This window comes from Puma concolor, chromosome C1, assembly GCF_028749965.1.
Source record: "Puma concolor isolate L17-30 chromosome C1, mPumCon1.1.hap2, whole genome shotgun sequence".
Taxonomy (NCBI): domain Eukaryota; kingdom Metazoa; phylum Chordata; class Mammalia; order Carnivora; family Felidae; genus Puma; species Puma concolor.
Genome location: NC_141674.1, coordinates 68423351 through 68442674, shown reverse-complemented (window position 1 = coordinate 68442674; position 19324 = coordinate 68423351).

Sequence of the window (19324 nt, the reverse complement as noted above, 5' to 3'; positions counted from 1 at the left end):
GAGAGAGAGGGAGACACAGAATCGGAAGCAGGCTCCAGGCTCCGAGCCATCAGCCCAGAGCCCGACGTGGGGCTCGAACTCACGGACCGCGAGATCGTGACCTGGCTGAAGTCGGACGCTTAACCGACTGCGCCACCCAGGCGCCCCATTGACGGCTTCAGCTTTTCTAATGTGCGGCCAATTTTCCTCCAAAGCAGGAATATTATGAGTGCTTAATTAACTCTTAAATAACAATTTTTTGTAAATGGTTTGTGGGACTAGGGTAAGATGGGAAAGTGTACAGAGGCAAGACCACTGGAGGCAATCACAATGAGGACTAGCTGAAGCTTTAGGACAATCCTTGACGAAGATGCTCGTGGATAAGCTTACTAGATCCATGAACCAGCAAGCACTTAGAAAAGCCTCAAAGCAACAAGATAAGACAATTGTGGAGAGACTCCATTTAAAGAGGAAAGCCTTAAAGGAATCTCTTTTCCCATCAATAATTTTATAAAATATACATGGCCTACATGGAGTATATGCACACATTATGTTGAGGGACATGATGTCATGAGAATATCTTTTCTGTTAATGTTCCCAGAACTCTTTGATAGAATCAATGCTCATAGTCTTGATTCACTCAAACATATATCTGTCTCCGATATAATGAAAGCTTATGGAACCCAAGTTTTTAAGGCTATCCTATTTAATATTCAAGACCTGGATGAACAAACAGGATAGATGGTATTCTGCGGATTCATTAGCAAGCTCTTGCAACACACTGTATTTAATGCTCCGAATCGGTATCCGTACTGGAATTGCTGTTAGATCCCCCAAACAAAAAGCATGTTTATAGTCTCATGATAGTCTGAAAACACCCAGGCTATCCAAGAATGTATTACCTCTAATACCATCTCTTTCACATGCTTCATTCCACTCTTACGTATGCTCTTTATTTTGTTGCTGTCATATATTGAGATCTGTATATGGCTTAAAAACTAGTTTATTTTTTCCTAAGATGATACGACAATTTCATTTTAATTTCTCTGTGCAGGTTCCATTTAATAGTCCCACTTGGAAGCAGATTGACAAAGCAGGATTGAGCGTTGACCGATTACATCTGGAATTTTGTCCACCCACAGGTAGAAGCAATTGCCGATAGCAGAAGGAGGAGAAGGCTCGACATGGCTGTATTGCATCCACAATGTTCATCTCTGGCCAGGCACTCAGTTTCTATCTAAAAACCAACTAGTGTTTTTACTGGCACCTTTTCCAAGTTGTTGCTTTTAGCATCCTCTCTGTATCATGCACTGAACACAGTATACCCTCAGTAACTCATTTAATGTCACAAATTTAGCAGCACTCAAAGAATTATTCATCTCTTGGAATAATGCACCTCAGCAAGGCTTGAAACTGAGCTAAAATGGGATTTTTTTAAACCCAGATTATCAGTGGATGCAATACCCAAGAGTTGTCTCTTTTCACTAACAAATAGAAAAGTAAATTGCAAGAAATGTACCACTCTAGTGTATAATGTTGATAGTGGGGGAGGCTGTGAGTGGGTAGAGGGAAGGGGGTTATGGGGACTCTGTGTACTTTCTGCTCAGTTTTGCTCTTAACCTAAAACTACTTTAAAAAATAAAGTCTACTTAAAATGGAGGGGGGATTAATAATCCATTTATGTAAACAGAGATGACATATTTGCATTTTTAAAGAGATATTTGGTTTTGTGATTCAGGTCGATTTTATATTTGCCATGGTTTACTCTGTAAGGTGCACTTACTAGTGAATTTAAAAGTCTTAAGACAACTTTTTTCGTTGTTGTTTGCCGAATGCAACTTTCTCTGAAGTTGTAATCACCATGCAGAAAATTGTAAGCACCTTATGCATTATTTTTCAGCTGGAACAACAGCATGAATAACTTTAATTGGTAAGATTTTGAATTATAAAACTGGCAGTGTAGGGGCACTATGTGGCTCAGTCAGTTAAGTGTCTGACTCTTGATTTCGGCTCAGGTCATGATCTCACAATTTGTGAGTTCAAGCCCCGAGTGGGGGCTCTGTGCTGACAGTGCGGAACCTGTTTGGGATTCTCTCTCTCCCTCTCTCTGCACCTCCCCTGCTTGTGCTCTTTCTCTCAAAGTAATTAAATAAACATTTGAAAATATTGGGGCACCTTGGTGGCTCAGTTGGTTAAGAGTCTGACTTTGGCTCAAGTCATGATCTCCCGGTTCATGGGTTCAAGCCCCATGTCAGGCTCTGCGCTGACAACTCAGAACCTGGAGCCTGCTTGGGATTCTTTATCTCTCTCTCTCTCTGCCCTTCCCCTACTCATGCTCTCTCTCTCTCTCAGTCTCTCATAAATAAATAAAATGGTGAAAAAAATTTAAATAAATAAAAATGGCGAAGTAGAAATATAAAATTCTGCCTTTGATGTTTTTTATGCATATAGTATAATACGGATGAGAAATGACTTGAAGAGAAAAGTGTATGAGGAAGGAGAGCACTGGACTAAGTGAGAGATCAACCTTATCGAAAAACAAACTCGACATTGAAGACTGTCGGTTTTCTCTTTCTTGCATGTTCATTGATCTATGCCTGTGTTTTATTCACTATTTTGTTAATGAATCCATAATCTTCCTTCAGTCATATCATGATCTAGAAGACACTAAATTTAAATCAGAAATGATATGCAGTGTTAGAACCTTAGACTGTACATAATGTCAAAAGTATATTTGATAAAACGCAAACCAAAGAATTGAACTCACTCATCAGAAAAAAAATGAGCGTGGATATACTTAAGCCACACTCAAAAAATAAACACCTTAGAAGGAGTAAGAACTTATACAGACAATCTTTCTAATCTTCATCTCACATACATATTGCATTCAACCACTCAGGATTTAGAAACCAGAAAACGGAATTCACAGTGTGAGACTTGGTGTTCAGAATGTTGAACAAAGAACTTGACACTGTTCCTTGCTTCACAAACGGAATTTTCAGAATCCCAGACAGCCAAAGTCTCCTATTCTATGTAGAATGATATGCTTGGATCTGAGAGAAGAAATTCAACAGCCCTGACACTGTCTTGATGCTATACAGTCCTACGTGGCAAATGGATTTGTTTTCCAAAGAGAAAAAAAAAAACTGTTTTGTTTTCCTACACTATAGACTTCTTTTAAATCTACTTAAAATATGAAGGTTTGTTTGCTTGTTTGTTTGTTTGATTTTGGTATCAGGTTTGTTTTTGTAGGGGAAGGTGATTCAATCACTCAGAGACTCTGGGTCAGCATGGGGTATTCTTAAGTGCTGGAAGGTGATAACTTGCTTCTTGTGCAGTTCCAGATTCACAGAGAAAATTAAATTCTCTCACACTAGAGCAAAGGTATTAGCTCTACACAACTAAAGTGTAGGGCAGTTTCTCTCTTCTCCCTGGCTCCTTTTCAAATAGGTTAGCAGTAAAGGTTGTGTCCATGAAAAAAGAACAGATGACAGCAAATTCAGACTGCACTGGACTCTTCAGTGGATTGGAGCGACTGCCTGATTTCCTCCATATTTACAATACTAAAGGAATCTGAGAAATAATTCAGACGGTCTAAAAAACAGTCTTCAACAAATTTAAAACTGGCTGCCTGTCACTGAAGAAGAGAAGAAAGCTTGGGATGTTTATACACACACATATGGAAACAGATGACCTTAGTCAGAGATAGCACATGAAACCACAAAGAAACAGAAAAAGAGGGATAAAGTGGGAATCAATAAGGAACAGAGCAAAAAAGAAAAGTTTGAATTTAAATCTAAGCTGCTAAATACTGGATGAGCAGGTTCATTGTTCTCTTGGAAAAGAAATCGCTACTTCAGCATCAAGAAAGCCCCTTCAGGCTTTGACTATTTTCACACTACCCAATTAAACCAAACCAATGCATACTAATGAAAGTAAACATGAAGGTGGGTGGGGGGGGGGGCGAGGTGGGGGCAATGAGGGTTGGGGGGTGGGTAGAGAGGAGAGGAGGATCAAGCCTCTAGGTTACCAATGACTCATTTCTTTTTTGAAGAGTTTAGGATTTAAAGTTTCTGAACAGCAGCATTCTCAAACCACTAAAGGATCCAGTTTTATTTTGTTTTTTTTTTTTTTTCTAATTTTACTAACAGTATCAGTAGTCCTAGCAGAAGTCTCGGAGTGGGAGTTTAAATAGGAACTAAGATAGAAGGTCAGAGGGAAAAAACACCAACAGACGTAAATCAAGACCAACACAAATATGCTATCTTAATCAATCAAGGTGAGCTTGTCTGCATGATTCCGACTTCTCTACGACAGTCAGGTTCTCACTGCAGCTGCTTTTCTCAACTGCCTGTGGCATTAACTTTTACAACTTTAATTTTCCAGTCAGATGCCAAGCATACCTGAGCTCCCTTATGATGGGCACGATTAGCCATGCTCCTTAGCCATAGCAACCATGGCGTCTTTCCCGCAATGAGAAATGAAACTTTAAAAAGTTATTCTGATTTACAACTACACAAATTCTCGCAACGTGGTAATAAAGAGGCTACATGATCAAACCTGACAGGATGTTAAGCTTCCTGCACAAGTGTGGACAGCTGAAGAGGCAAGAAATAATACAGTCGTCACCGGGCTGTTTCACCTCAACACGGAGCAAACAAAAAGAGCGTTGTTAATCAGTTCAACTCTTCGCCTGGGTAATCCTAAACCAGTAATTGATAAATGGGAAAACCATACGGCCTCAGCTCTGTGATTCATAAAGCACATGAATATTCATACCATCTCCTTTGGTCAAGAGGCATTCTACATGCTCCTGGGCAGGCTTGGGAAGAGGAATATAAATAGTTTCTTGCTCAGCAGTAAAATACTGCTTCCCTTTTAAGGCCTATTTTCTCCTATTAAAAGTGAAGTTTAGCAATACTCGGAGGACAGTAAACACAGTGAATGTAGGTAAATGACAAATGGTTCCACAGGAAATGCTGTACTTTACCTTTTTCATACAGCTACGTTTGGAAAAATATTAAATCTTTAAAGAAAATGGAATACGCACACTGCCAGAGAAAGCAGCAGTACCACATTTTCACCCTGGAAATACTTCATCTCTGCGTTGTAAGAATAACTTATTTTTCAATAAAATCTTAACATCGGAATTTCTGATATGCTGGAGACAAATAGTTTAGCTTGTGGATGGAATTAAAATAATTTCAGCATGATGTTGATATAAAATATACTGAGGCTCATTCTTAACAAAATCAGCTTAAAAAGTACTTAAAAGGAAAGTTTATGGTATTTGTACCGATTAATTTCACTTTTAGAAAAGTTTGTCTAAATTATAACGAAATAAACTCAACATACATCTTAACAAAATTGTGGGTACTATGACGTATACATTAAAATGCTATGAATACAAGTACACTTTAAGCACATCTGTAGTTAGAGAACTTAGGGGAAACCATTCATATAAAATGAGGAATTTGTTCACAGTTTGATCTTTTATAGAAATTGATTTTCATATGTGACTTTTCCCTAACTCAGAGCACCTGTTGCTAGATCTCATCTTTGGTATAAAAATCATCCATTATCCCAGACCCCAAAGATAAAAGAAAAGGAAGAAACAAAAATAAATGAAAAGAGCAGTAGATTTATCTATGCAAAAATATCAAAATATTCAATCCAAGAATATTTTACAACATTATTTAGAATACTAGCTAATTGCTGACCAAACACAGCCATCCACAAAATAAGCATTAATGAAATTGGATATGCCCACATGACTGAACTTCAGGGGACAATTAAAAGTCATAGCTTTAAGAATAGTTAATAAGCGCAAGTTTTCATGTTATATATTTGTAGAAAAACTCGGTTAACATTGCTTATGCAGCATGATCCTGATGTGTGTGTGTGTGTGTGTGTGTGTGTGTGTAAATGACTAATCTACATGTTTGGAAAGATTTTTGAGTTCCCAGACTCTTCCCTGTGGTTTCTTCCAATACATTGATTCTGTCTAACCACTCCACTCAAATCCCTTTCTCTGAATTTCTGTTTGAGAGTTTCATTTAAAAATTTCTTTTCTTTAATATGTTAGTTTTGTCTCCTCAACTAATTCATATGCGATTTGAAGATAGGGAAACATCATAAGCATACATAATATAAAATACTTCTACATAAATATATAAAATATCCAACAAGATACTGCACATAATAGAGTGTCAACATACTCTATTTGTGGTTGCTCTTTGACTTTTCTATTATGTGGATCCTAATGAAATTTAAAAGGTAATTCCTCTGGCACAACACATGGGAAGAAAGAACCTTTCCAACATCAGTGACATTATTTTTCTTTTCACTCTCCATCAAAGGGAAACAGAATTTTAAAGCGGTTCAGTGATCCAGTTTCTGTTTCACTGATAACTTTTTTCTACAAATTTTATTTTACATATAAAATAGAAATAATCTCCCCTAATAGCACAAGCTTTTGCACAAAATAGAAAAATTCAGAGGAACGGAGTCTCATAGCAATAACTACTGTTAGTAGTTTGATGTATGATTTTAGACTGTATTTAATTATACCTAAAGCTTCCCCCACTCAACATTTTACTATGAAAGTTTTTAAACATCCAGAAAAGTAGAAAGTATTGTAAACACCCATATACCCACTACTTGGATTCTGCAAGTGAATTTTACTGTTGTATCTTAAGCTTTTAATGTGTAAAAAATATTATGTGTTTTATTTCTTAACCAGTAAATGGTTTTTATTTTACAGATATGTATGTAATGCAAAGGATATGTATGTAATTACAGAAAAGTATGTAATGCAAAGGAATCCTCCCACAAGAAGAAAAGTGTCATTTGTATGTTTTCCTGGTTCTCTGAAGACTTCAGCCTTGTAGTGAATGGAACCTAAGGAAAGCTTGACAGAAAATGAAATGTGTATCCTGTCTACTTAATGAAATCCCCAACCCAAACCAAAGGAACAGAAAACTTTATATGTGCTCTTAAATAAAACAGGTATTAGTGGATTGCCTTACTCAGTGCTTGCATTTCCATAAATGTTGCCTATATCTACTGCTATCTCCTAGGTGCAGCCCTCTAAGGATGGTTTATAAGTGCTGTGATACATCCAATTCTATCCCAGTCAGGGCCAGAAAGCAGTTACAGTTTTCTGCAATTGCTCATTTACGCATTTGCTGTCATAGGACTGTCTACAAGTTGGGTAACAAATCTTTAAACAAACTCCAGGACAAACATTCTAGAATTGTAGAATGAAAACTGGGTAGCTCTTAATTTAGCAACGATAGAGAGTTAAATAGAGTGGGCAGAGAAATGGCAAATTAAAAGAAAAAGTCTTTGTGTTGTTTGCACAACGTAGTGCGTTGAGACTACAGTAGCCGTCCCCTCAGTTTTCTATCTACAAAAGGTACTTCATATGACACTTCTCGGGGCACCTGAGTGGCTCAGTCGGTTAAGCGTCCGACTTCGGCTCAGGTCATGAACTCACGGTTTGTGAGTTCGAGCCTTGCATCGGGCTCTGGGCTGACAGCTCAGAGCCTGGAGCCCGCCTCAGATTCTGTGTCTCCCTCTGTCTGCCCCTCCGCTGCTTGCATTCTGTCTCTCGCATTGTCTCAAAAATAAATAAACATTAAAATTTTTTTTAAAAATATGATACTTCTCACAAACATATTTTCAGGTCAAAATGAGATAACATTTAAAGCCTGTAATATAGTGACTGTCATATAATGAATAATCAATACATATTAGTATTGGCATCCTAGTGTCATTCTCATTTCTCAGATAGTAACAATTTTGCTGTAATTATACTATATTATTAATAACTAACTAGCCATATGGGTTATACTATATATATATAAATGTATGTATATAAATATATATAAATATGTATATAAATATATATAAATGTATACTATATATATATGAATGTATGTTAAAATCATTTCATCAAAATATATAAGTATTCCTTCCAGTTAAACTACAATATATTTCAAGAGCTCTAAACTATGTTTACTAGTAGAGTATATACTGGGATTCAATGTCAAAAACTTGTGTTGCTCTTGAGGAAGAGAGAGAGGGAGGGAGACTCACATATAAACATATTATCCCTTCATTCAGCAAGGAAAGTGGTTCATATTCTGTCTACTAAGGCATTACATGTGGCAGGTTTATGAACAGGGTAAGATGCCTCAGAGGTGAGGGTTTATCACATATCATGAGAGTTGTATTCTACCTTTCAGAGTTAGCAGGACCTAGTAAATTTAGAATCTTTAGAAGAAAATACATATATATATGTATTTATATATGTATGTATACATATACATATATGTATACATACATATATAAATACATATATATGTGTATATATACATATATATGTATTTATACATGTATATTTATATACATGTATATGTATATATATATATATATAGTATGCTTACTTATGAATATGAGTTTCAGTCCAATTTGACATTTTTGTCCAATATCTCAGTGAATCACAGCACTTTTTCCTCTTTAACAATCTCTCTCAATGATTGTTTTATGCGACTTAAAATTTTTTTTTGTTTTAATCCTTTAATTTTTGTTACATTTGAAATTTGCTTATTCTTTCTTATTTAATTGGTTTAGGAGTGAACATAACCCCCTGGAGTTTGAGAAAATTACAAGGACTCTCCCAGCAATGCTTATGAACCCATTGAGACTATGCTTAACTTTTACTGACGAGGATTTAAATAAGTTTGGAAAGAGATTTAGGTACATAACAGAGAGAAAGCTCTAATACTGAACTTTCAGACATTTACTTACCAAAATTATAACAGACATTATTAACTGGCATTTAATGGGAATAGCTCTGGGCGGATCCAGACTCAACCTATTTTTGTCCGTCAACACTTTGCTGACAGATTTAATGGACACCTTTGTAAATTATTTTAACTGGTATTAACAATACTGATCCTTAAGCCTCCTCAAACCTTATCCCACAGATTGACTCCTAATGGATTAACTGAATTCAACAGACAAGAGCTGCCAAAGCATTAGCATTTCTTTACATTTCAGTTTTGGCTTTATGCTAAGATGTCAATGTTTACTTTAAAACTAAATCCAGTCTCTGAAAAATATTTATACTTTTTGTGCCAATAACATTGTCTCACCCTATGGCACAGGTAATTATAACTAATGGAAATCGGCAGTGATAAACTTGCTTTATAATCATCTCAGAGGCGCTAGCCATATACGGAACACATGCTTTTTCAATCCATTATTAAAAACATCTGATACATCTGTGAGAACTGGAGTTTCTCTTTTTCCCTCTCTAGTGTTCTGAATACTGGGAACAGTTACAACTACAACATTTTAAGAGGCTGTTTTTTTTTTTTCTTCTTCACACACACACACAAAACCATGAAAGAAGCTTTTACAGGAAGTAACAAATACTCCTAAATGACATTTCATTAAAAATGTGTTCCCTTGGAAAGCGGACAGAACTAAAAGCCATGCTTTTACTTGGCAGAAAAAAAGTAGTGCAGCAGGCAATGTGTGAAGCTAAGGAGCATCAAAATCTACTTTGCCATGGATGTGAGCAGCATTCTGACCTAGAAAATAAAAAGGCAAAGGAATTTTACATGTGCTTTGATATGTGTTAGAGTAAAAATTCAATAGAATTCCCATCTCAAGAAGAGAACAAACAGAAAATGCAGACAATTGTATAAACTGTGTTAGTACAAAGCTACCAGATATATTCTTGGTTTCTTTTTTTAAAACTCTACATTCTGACCATAAAACTAAGTTTTTTGGTTTGTTTTTTGTTTTTTTGTTTTAAAGAAAAAGTGATCTGGTTTTGCATTTACATTAAATATGTCAATTCTCGACTCTGGATAGATCAAGGATATTATGTAATTCTTTTCCTTGTGTACTTTCTTCTTCTTCTCTCTCTCTCTTTTTTTCTATATTGGATTTTGTTGACACTTCCAAATGTTAACTGTTTCTGTGATTAATTGGAAAATAATAACTTTAAAATTGTAAGCACAGGGGCGCCTGGGTGGCGCAGTCGGTTAAGTGTCCGACTTCAGCCAGGTCACGATCTCGCGGTCCGTGAGTTCGAGCCCCGCATCAGGCTCTGGGCTGATGGCTCGGAGCCTGGAGGCTGTTTCCAATTCTGTGTCTCCCTCTCTCTCTGCCCCTCCCCCGTTCATGCTCTGTCTCTCTCTGTCCCCAAAATAAATAAACGTTGAAAAAAAAATTTAAAAAAAAAAATTAAAAAAAAATAAATAAATAAAAAATAAAATTGTAAGCACAGTGGCCAAAATAATTACTATTTTGGGTCACTCTTGCTTAAGACATCTGCTTTTGACTATTACCCGAAGGACAAATGATTAATCGGTGTTGTTTCCTTCTCTTCTAGATAGAAGCATGCCCACGTCATCCTTCCTCTGGCCCCCTCCTAAATCCTTAAAAGGAAGATTAAAATTGTCATTGAAAAATCTTCTGTCTGTGACAAGCTTTAACATACTCCGTAAACGAGTTTGCAAAGCAGTTAAAACTCTACTGGGAATGGCATTGCCAAGTTGTTTTTCAAGGTTACTTTCTCTTCATTAAAAAACTTTGTAAAATAATAATGAAGAAGAAACGGTTTCCCATTAAGGAAAGAATAAGATTACTTGTTGGTTTTACTGCTCCCCTACTCAAACTTCCTCTTGGTTTGAGGGTAATGCCAGCTCATGTTCTGTAAGAATTCTTTGCTTCACATTCACTGTAAACAGAAAAGAGCCATAACTACACCACATTTGATCCATATCAAAGCAACTGATCCATGTATCGATTTACATAAAGTAAAGCACATAAAACATTTTTGCTTTTCACCCTTACTTCACCACTTTCTAAGGAAAGTTTCCTTTTGCATACTTCATTTGAATACAAAACCCTCCCGTTGAAATTTGTGATGTTAAACAAACCATACCACTCATTCAACTTTTTAATTAAGGATTCAGTGTTCCATCCCTTTTCAGACATTAAAATTCAGGTGCAGTCATTAATCTTTCTAAACGAATTCACCTGTGGCTAATACTGATGTATTTTCTATGAGGCTTGTCATGGGCTGCGTGCGGCATGCATAACCACTCTACAGTTAATTACACAAGGGATTATCGTTAGTGTCATAAAGATAAAGCCTTGCTAGCAGCATTATAGAGAAGGTCTTTTTCTTTCTTTCTCCTCCCTTCCTTTGGAGCAATGCCCTATTTCATTTTGTTAACATTCACAAAAGTATTTAAGAATAATATGTTGTGTTTACCCCCATGGCTGACTGTAGACACAAGTCAGGAAGTCAGTAGATAGGCATGAAGGGATACCTATTTTAGAGTTCTGCTATCACAAACTAATTCGCAAGATATTGCCCAAACCCAAAGAAATGAGAAGATAAATGAAATGTAACTTTCAGTTTTAGGCATCTTGATTAAATCTAGGAAATAGATTTTTTTTTTCTGAATTTGTGAATTGAATGATAGCTCATATATCTGCATTGAGAAAACCAAAATGAAAAGATCTGTCAGCTTTACTAAACATCCCCTTGATATATGTAACGAGTAGAAGTTGCTCAAAAGTTTAAAAAACAAAATAAAACTAGGTAGCTTTTAGAGGCTACCTATTAACAACAATAAAAACAAAAAATACTGCAAAACAGAAACAAAAGATAAAAACTAGTACAGCAAGTTAGATAAATGTATTTTATTTCAATGACTTAGACCAAGCATATATAATAACTTGATACACCCACACTTTGGTAGAAATAAAATCAAAATGATTCTTTTTTTTGTAGGCACATATCGAAGTTTAATTATGTATACTCTAGTTGTAATTGCGAATTTTCTTTGAACTTGTTATCTATGGTATAGTTGTACATTCCCAGAAAGTAGGGAAAAATATGTAGATATAAATATGGGTGATATTAAATGAAAATACAGGAAGTACATCGGCTTCGGCTTAAAATAGTTTAAAATTAGCTTAATTGAAATTAGTTTAATCAACAAGAAATCAAAGTTTTTAAGGAGTCTAAAATGCAATCCAGTACATAAAAATAAGGGGAAAAATAAGAAAGAGAAATTTTAAAAATAGTAAGTTATCATCAAATGGATTAAAAATGTGAGGTTTTTTTTTTCAATTTGTTTAATGTAGATTAACAGATTTTAATTTTAATAAAATATGAAAAAATAATCTTTAGCATATCTTTTTGTTATACCTTTGTATTTAGAAATAAGAACTAGTTACTCCTGTCAGATATTTAGGTATTTCCAAAAGGTAGGCAATTGTTTGAATATTTTTCCTATTTTCATCTATGGCCAGCAGCAAATAAGTATAGCCACATTGTTTCTCTAGTTTGAGATAATGAAATGAAACATTTATTTTTTACCCGTTTGGCAGATGATCAGTTTGGCATTGGTTTTTCACCAAATAAATAGATCCACTCATATTGAGCAGATACAGACTGATAGCCAAAATTAAAAAGATAACTTACAAAATTTAAATTATGTTCCAACTATTCACCACGAAGTTTCCGGTTTCTCCAAATTAAAAATATAAAGTGGAACATGTAACCATCTTGGTTTCTCAGGCTGATACCTACCCACCTGAAAACTACGATCAAACTTTGCTCTTCCGTTGTTTTAGCTCTAAACATATGTTTCTGTAAAAAATAAAGTAGCTCGTTAGATTGATGCATGTAATTTGATTTAAATGGCTTATAACAGTATTGGAGTAATGTTGTAGACACGGAGCCTGTCAGTAGACAGTCTCTTACTAATACCACTCCCTTTGTCTTGAATGATCTAAAATGGAACCAAATTTGTCAGAGGCCATGTATGTCTCATCCAAGAGTATGGTCACTGAAGTCTTCAGTGCAGCTCTCTCCCCCACACAGACATACTTGTGAACAAGCACGCTGGAGGATATGACTATGGTTCTATAGTCATATAGATATGGTGATCCTTTTCTATGAATCCCTTATGTTTCCTAATGTTTTACATTCATGTATTCTGAAGAATATCTGATGTGTTCATTCTTTAATGCCATAACATGCTAACAAAATTAATAATACAAGCACCTATGAATATATGAAAACTTTGTTGAGGAAGAACTAAATTATTCTTACCCACCCAACTTTTTTAAAATCTTTCAAACTTAAAAATTATGGAACATATCTTTAAAAAGATTTCTGTCCAAGATATAGAAGTATATTCCTAAAGTCCTGATATGACTTTTAAAATCATTCCTGGCATGGAAGTCATTTATACCCTTGGAATATTACTTTATACCAGTTGATTTTATCAATTTTGTTCAGAAATGTTTTCCTCGAAGCAATCTTTATAAAAGAGAAGGTTTTGCTTTTCATCTTCAGACTTTAATATAAAAGTTATTAAATTCATGACAAACCTTAAATTTGAATTAATCTAACCTGGAAAGTGGAGTATTTGAAGATAAACGTATTTGGATAGGAAAATTTTCAAATTTTGTGGTATTTACTGTTTTCTTACCCCAAAGAGATCCTACTGATTGTAGCCATACCTTTAAAACACTGGTTTTATTTTTGCTTTAGCTTAGATTATTTCAAGTTTTACAAACTTGGGGCTCAGTCTGTTGGGCGTCTGACTGTTAATCTCAGCTAAGGTCATTAGCTCATGGTTTGTGAGACTGAGCTTCACTTCAGGCTGCACTGATAGCATGGAGGCTGCTTAGGATTCTCTCTCTCTCTCTCTCTCTCTCTCTCTCTGTCCCTCCCCTGCTCATGCTCTCTTTCTCTCTCTCTCTCAAAATAAATAAATAAACTTAAAAAAATAAAGTTATACAAACTTTATAATACCTTGCTTTATTTTAAAACTTCTTTTGAATTTTTAATACTTCTCACCCCCACCTGCCTGTTTAAAACCGCATTCTTATGATCCTTTATATGTACATTCTTCCCCTCTCTCAAAACTGTTAAGAATGTAATGATGTAACAATATACTGACAAGCAAGTTAGAATATAAAGCTGACAAACCTTTAATTTTAATGCATTAGTCTGTATAAGATATATTGTAGCTCAACTAGTATGAATGTTTTTAGGGATGCATATGTAGGTTTCTGAAGTTCTTAGGTAAAGCAAAGTTAATAATTAAATTAATCAAGCTTAAATATACACTTAATCTTTTTAAGTGTGTTTTAATAGTTGGAGCTTAAAAGAATGTGTTATGTGTTAAATGCGATAGTAAATTTTATATGTAGTGAATATATTTTGGCAATTTTTAAAACTACATTTATGGTTTCTGTTAGTTGGACAGATGATTGAGGGAAAAAAACCTAAATCCATGTACGATTAATATAATTTCTTACCAAACATCTGGGTCAGTAGACGTCATACTGATCTATAATATCGCAAACCACCATAAAGCTTTGAATATCTTCCTATGCATTAGAGAGCCGATTGGCTCTCTTATGATTTGTTTAGCAATGTTGAAAAATATCTGTATCTTTATATATATGTCTATATCAAATGTCTATATCTATAAGGACAAAGTTAACATTTTTAAAAATATTAGTTTGCAATGTGTATTCAGTTTTGATTTGTCTTTATTGCCTACAATTTAATTCTAAATGCCAGTAACATTAAATATTATACATATAACATTAAATATATATACATATATATGTATGTATGTATGTATGTATGTATGTATATGCCAGATATAGAAATGTGTTGTACAATTTGAAAAGAGAAAAAGTGTAATGAGGTAAAATCAGTGTAAATAATACTTGAAGATACTCCTATAAATTCTGATTTCAAAATTTAGAAAGTAAAATATTGATTTAAGATATTTTCCTTTTTTAGTGGAAAATATCTTATTTTTCAGTGTTTTATATTAAATGAGCAATAGATAACACTCTGCTAGAAGATAAATTTTGTAAATACACAATTTTCCATGTAAATATCCCTTAATACCTTAACTAAAGAAGTAGAAAAGCCTCTCATTTAAAAAAAATCTGTTCCATTCATTGGGTTAGAATCAATAATTGAAATACTAAGCATAAATTCTAGTAATTTATTCTCAATCATTATTTTAAAATGATTTTCAGGCTATGACCTTTTTTTCCTTTCCTCCTTCCCTTCCTTCCTCCCTCCCTCCCTCCCTCCCTCCCTTCCTTCCTTCCTTCCTTCCTTCCTTCCTTCCTTCCTTCCTTCCTTCCTTCCTTCCTTCTTTTCTTCCTTCCTTTTCTTAATTCCAGAGCCTGGCTAAATGTCTTGTTTCAATGGGCTGCCAGTTATTAAATTCGAAAACATTTAATATGAACTCAAGCTCATACTGTGAAAACAATATCCTGGAAGACAAAGATGAAATTCAGCGTTGTGAGCTGAGATCACCATTGACCTCACAGCATTTTTCTTTATTATCAATATTTCTAATCTTCCAATTCAGGATTTTGAATTTCCTTGTTTACCAGTATCTCTACTCAAACTGAAAAGATATTTCTTAGCCTAACTTTTGTACCGATAGAAGGAAAAGAACATTCCATGTACCTTTCACACTGGTTACACAACGTAGACATATGCTACACCCCTAATAGTCCCATACCATGACTTTGGTTTTATGGCAGACAGCTTGCAAACCTACTGACAGGATACAGTATAAACACACCAGGCTTTATGGAATTAGTCGATGCACTTGCAAGGTTAATGTAGCATCTGTGATGCAAATCTGTGACCATTCTAATAGCTCTATTGGTAGACCGATGCCATTTCTCAGATCTGCTCTTGAGTTCCATTAAGCAGTTTCCCAGTCACCATTAACTTCAAGTATCATTTACGCAGTAAATATATGATTCTATGGAAAGGAATACCAGAAGTGCAACCCATTTACACACCACAGGATACTGTTGAATTACAGAAGCACCAACCACATTTAGAATATTCTGGACTGACAGCACATTCTGAAGCGTCACTTTGCATTTCTGGACACATGTTCAATTTCTGCTCATGAGTAAGCTGGTCACTGGGCTGATACATTTGCTATGAAAGGCTTCATTTTTCTCATTTAGAGGTTCAGCAACATGTCTTGCTGAGGATATTTACAAGATGTCATATTCTCACAAGCATCGGATAGACTCTGGAGTCGGGAGCAAATTTCACACAGGACAGGCTTTCTTTTTTATCCAAGAGCACTGGGGCTGAGAGCCCAGCAGGATTCATCTAGTCCACAAAAGCTCTTCACCCTGCACACAGTGTGTGCTTAGCCAGAACACCCACACTTCGTGCTTTCTTACCAAATGACATTTTCTGGCTGCTCACTTCATATTTGTCACTTGTATACAACGTGTAATGTCTAAAGAAAGCATGATCAGCTTGGGCATCACTAATCTCATTACTGTAATAGCTCTGAAAACATGCGACAAAAAGTAACCGGTAAGCCACTGCACATACACATGCCATGCTCAGCATGCCCCTCATTGAAACATGCAATTCACCGGCTGCTAAGAAAGGCAGCAGTCAGCAGTGCCAATTTGACTCCTCACTCCCTGCGGCAAATGAAGAATAACTACTCAGACCTAAATGAAAGGAGTGCTGACAGGCCTATCTACCTTAAAGGGCTGTCAAGTACAAGGGTGCAGCATAAAACCCACTAACCTTTCAAATCTGATTGAACATTTCTCTTTTTGGAGACAGGAGCGAGGGAGCTCTGTCTGTCCATTTGAAGTTTTCTTATTGTCATTTAGTCTCCCTTTCATTAGAATATGACTCCTTAGACTTCAACTTGAGGTCTATTGAGACCAGATTACATCATTACCGTTATGTGGTATGTTACACACTAATCATAACCATTACCACTTACAAGTCTGCAGCTTCATTCAATTAGCTGCCTGACATGGATTTTGCAGTTAATTCATGGTGAAGGTCAGCAGTGGTCAGAGTGGCAGGTGCATTCTGCTACCTTTTTGAATGCCAATTATCAGTCTTGGATAATTAGAGTGACTCATAGACAAGTTAATCAGATCAAAACCTAAGGTAAGAGGCTTATGGAACTGTCCAATACTATTAAAAATCATAAAGGATAATCTATGAATTTAAATAAATATTTATCTCTTAATTTACTTAAAATCTATATATTTATGCTTATCTCCTTTATTCTTACTACCAAAGAAAATGTTTATATACCATGGACGTAGGGGTATATGTGGTGTTTTAATAGATATATGTTTGATTTCCATTAATAGGAAATATAATAAATCATACGATTTCAAAAATGTCATCAAAATAATTTTAAATATTTTCTGTATAATGTTTGTGGGTGAAATCACATTTATAGTTTAAGGACTCCCCCACCCCCTTCCAAAGCTGTTGTTCTTGAAAAATTGCAGTCTTTCTTTCCGATAGTTAGAATTCTATATCATATGGAACTCTTTTGTGCTGTGGTTATCAAAAAACTTGGAGCTTATTACGGCATTCATTTAAGGTATTTACATTAGCCACATACTTAGCATATGGTTCACTTTCACGATCCATGGACTTCAATTATTTTAGATATCTTTTAGGTAAGTGATCTCAATACATATATATCATAATGTATTATATATTAATAGTCTAATACATTATATATTATATATTGAATAATTAAATATTTTACATTTAATATTTATATGTACTTTTGATACAGTTTACTTCTTGTCTTAAATATATATATGTTTACATTTGAGCATACATATACACAGACACATGCACACATATAGGCATATATACTTAAATCATTGTAAGGGGATAAATAATATAAATCAGTCACTAATTAAAAGCTAGTTAGTCACCATAAATTGTTTTGAATATCAGTTATCTCAATGGTATATTTCCTAGGCTCTTCCTAGTGCGAATGTAAGGATCTGAATCCATGTAGTGTTTAGTGAAGGTACCCTGTGCCAGACACTGTGCTGGCCAGGCAGTAAGCATAAGTAGTAAATTAGATAGACGTGGTCCTACTCACCATTGAAGTTAGAGTCCAGGGTAATACAGACATATACCTCATCAGTTCCAACATAGTGATAAAAACCATGATATGAAGAATGGCAGAATGATAACTGTTTATCTAGTTGACAGCTACATGAGGGTTCATTATACCATTCCTGCCTCTTTGATATTTTTGAAAGAAATTAAATCCATTCTTTAAAGGTCAGTGTCCTTTTGTGGAGGAAATTCCTTATCATCTTAGATGGAGTGTAGTGGAATCAGCCAAGAGAAGGCATGTGAGGGGATCAGCGGGGTTGGCTAAGTCTGTACTGTCTCATTCACAGAAGATGGTATTCTCAACCATTGGAAGTGAGGAGACACATCATACCTTCTGGGCAATGAGCAGAATGTAGTTCAAGATGAAGTCATGAGAGATGAGCCTAACAAGGAAAACAAAATCCAAATCACTAAGCGTTTCCAAATCATGTTTTTTAGATTTTATTCTGAAAATAATTTATTGTCTAAGACCGAAGTTTCTAAAGCCCTATATAGGTAGCAATGTATTTTAAGAATAACGTCACTTTTTCACGGAGTTAAATCTATACCTTGGGATATTTTTTTTTCTATGTGAAATATAATCAGAGGCTTTCAAAACATGATACAAGAATACAATAAGTTGATACTTTATAAGAAGGCTGGACAAAGAGTTTAAACTGGTTTCCTTAAATGCATACTTTTAAAGCCAACATTTTAATCTTTAATTTAGTGGAGACAGTCATAGTATGACATAAAGAGAGTCACATCTCAGAAAGGTTTCTTGAGGCAGAATGAATGCCGATTGAGGTAGTCAGTTTGTCCCATATGTGAAAGGCCATGTAAATGGTGTGGAAGTTGTCTATGTTGGAACACTCTTCTGTAAAGACAACTGTAGCCAGAGACAATCAACTATTCAATAGGACTTATTTGCTTGAGTCTATACTAAACGTAAACTAAAAGAGTCATGAAAAACAGGATAAAAGAAGTGTTAACTTATTAAGTGACTAACAGTTTGTGGAGTCCTTCAACTTTTCAGAATTTTTGTTGTTGTTGTTTATACCAGTCATTGCTGCATTTTATTGATTCTCACATTTCCCTTCATTTGTATTAACATTCTACCATCTCAAATCTCTTAAAATGGTTAATCTAAACAATGGTAATGACAATCCAATGGCGTCTGTTAAAAGCACTAACTTTACAATTGTAACTTTATAGCCTCATTCCCAAAACTTATGAAAAGTATCCAGACACTCAGAAAAGTAAATTTGCATGCAACGCCTTTTTTCTTTCTCTAAGATTTTTACTATCAGCACAGAACACTTCAGAAAATAACATTACAACTTA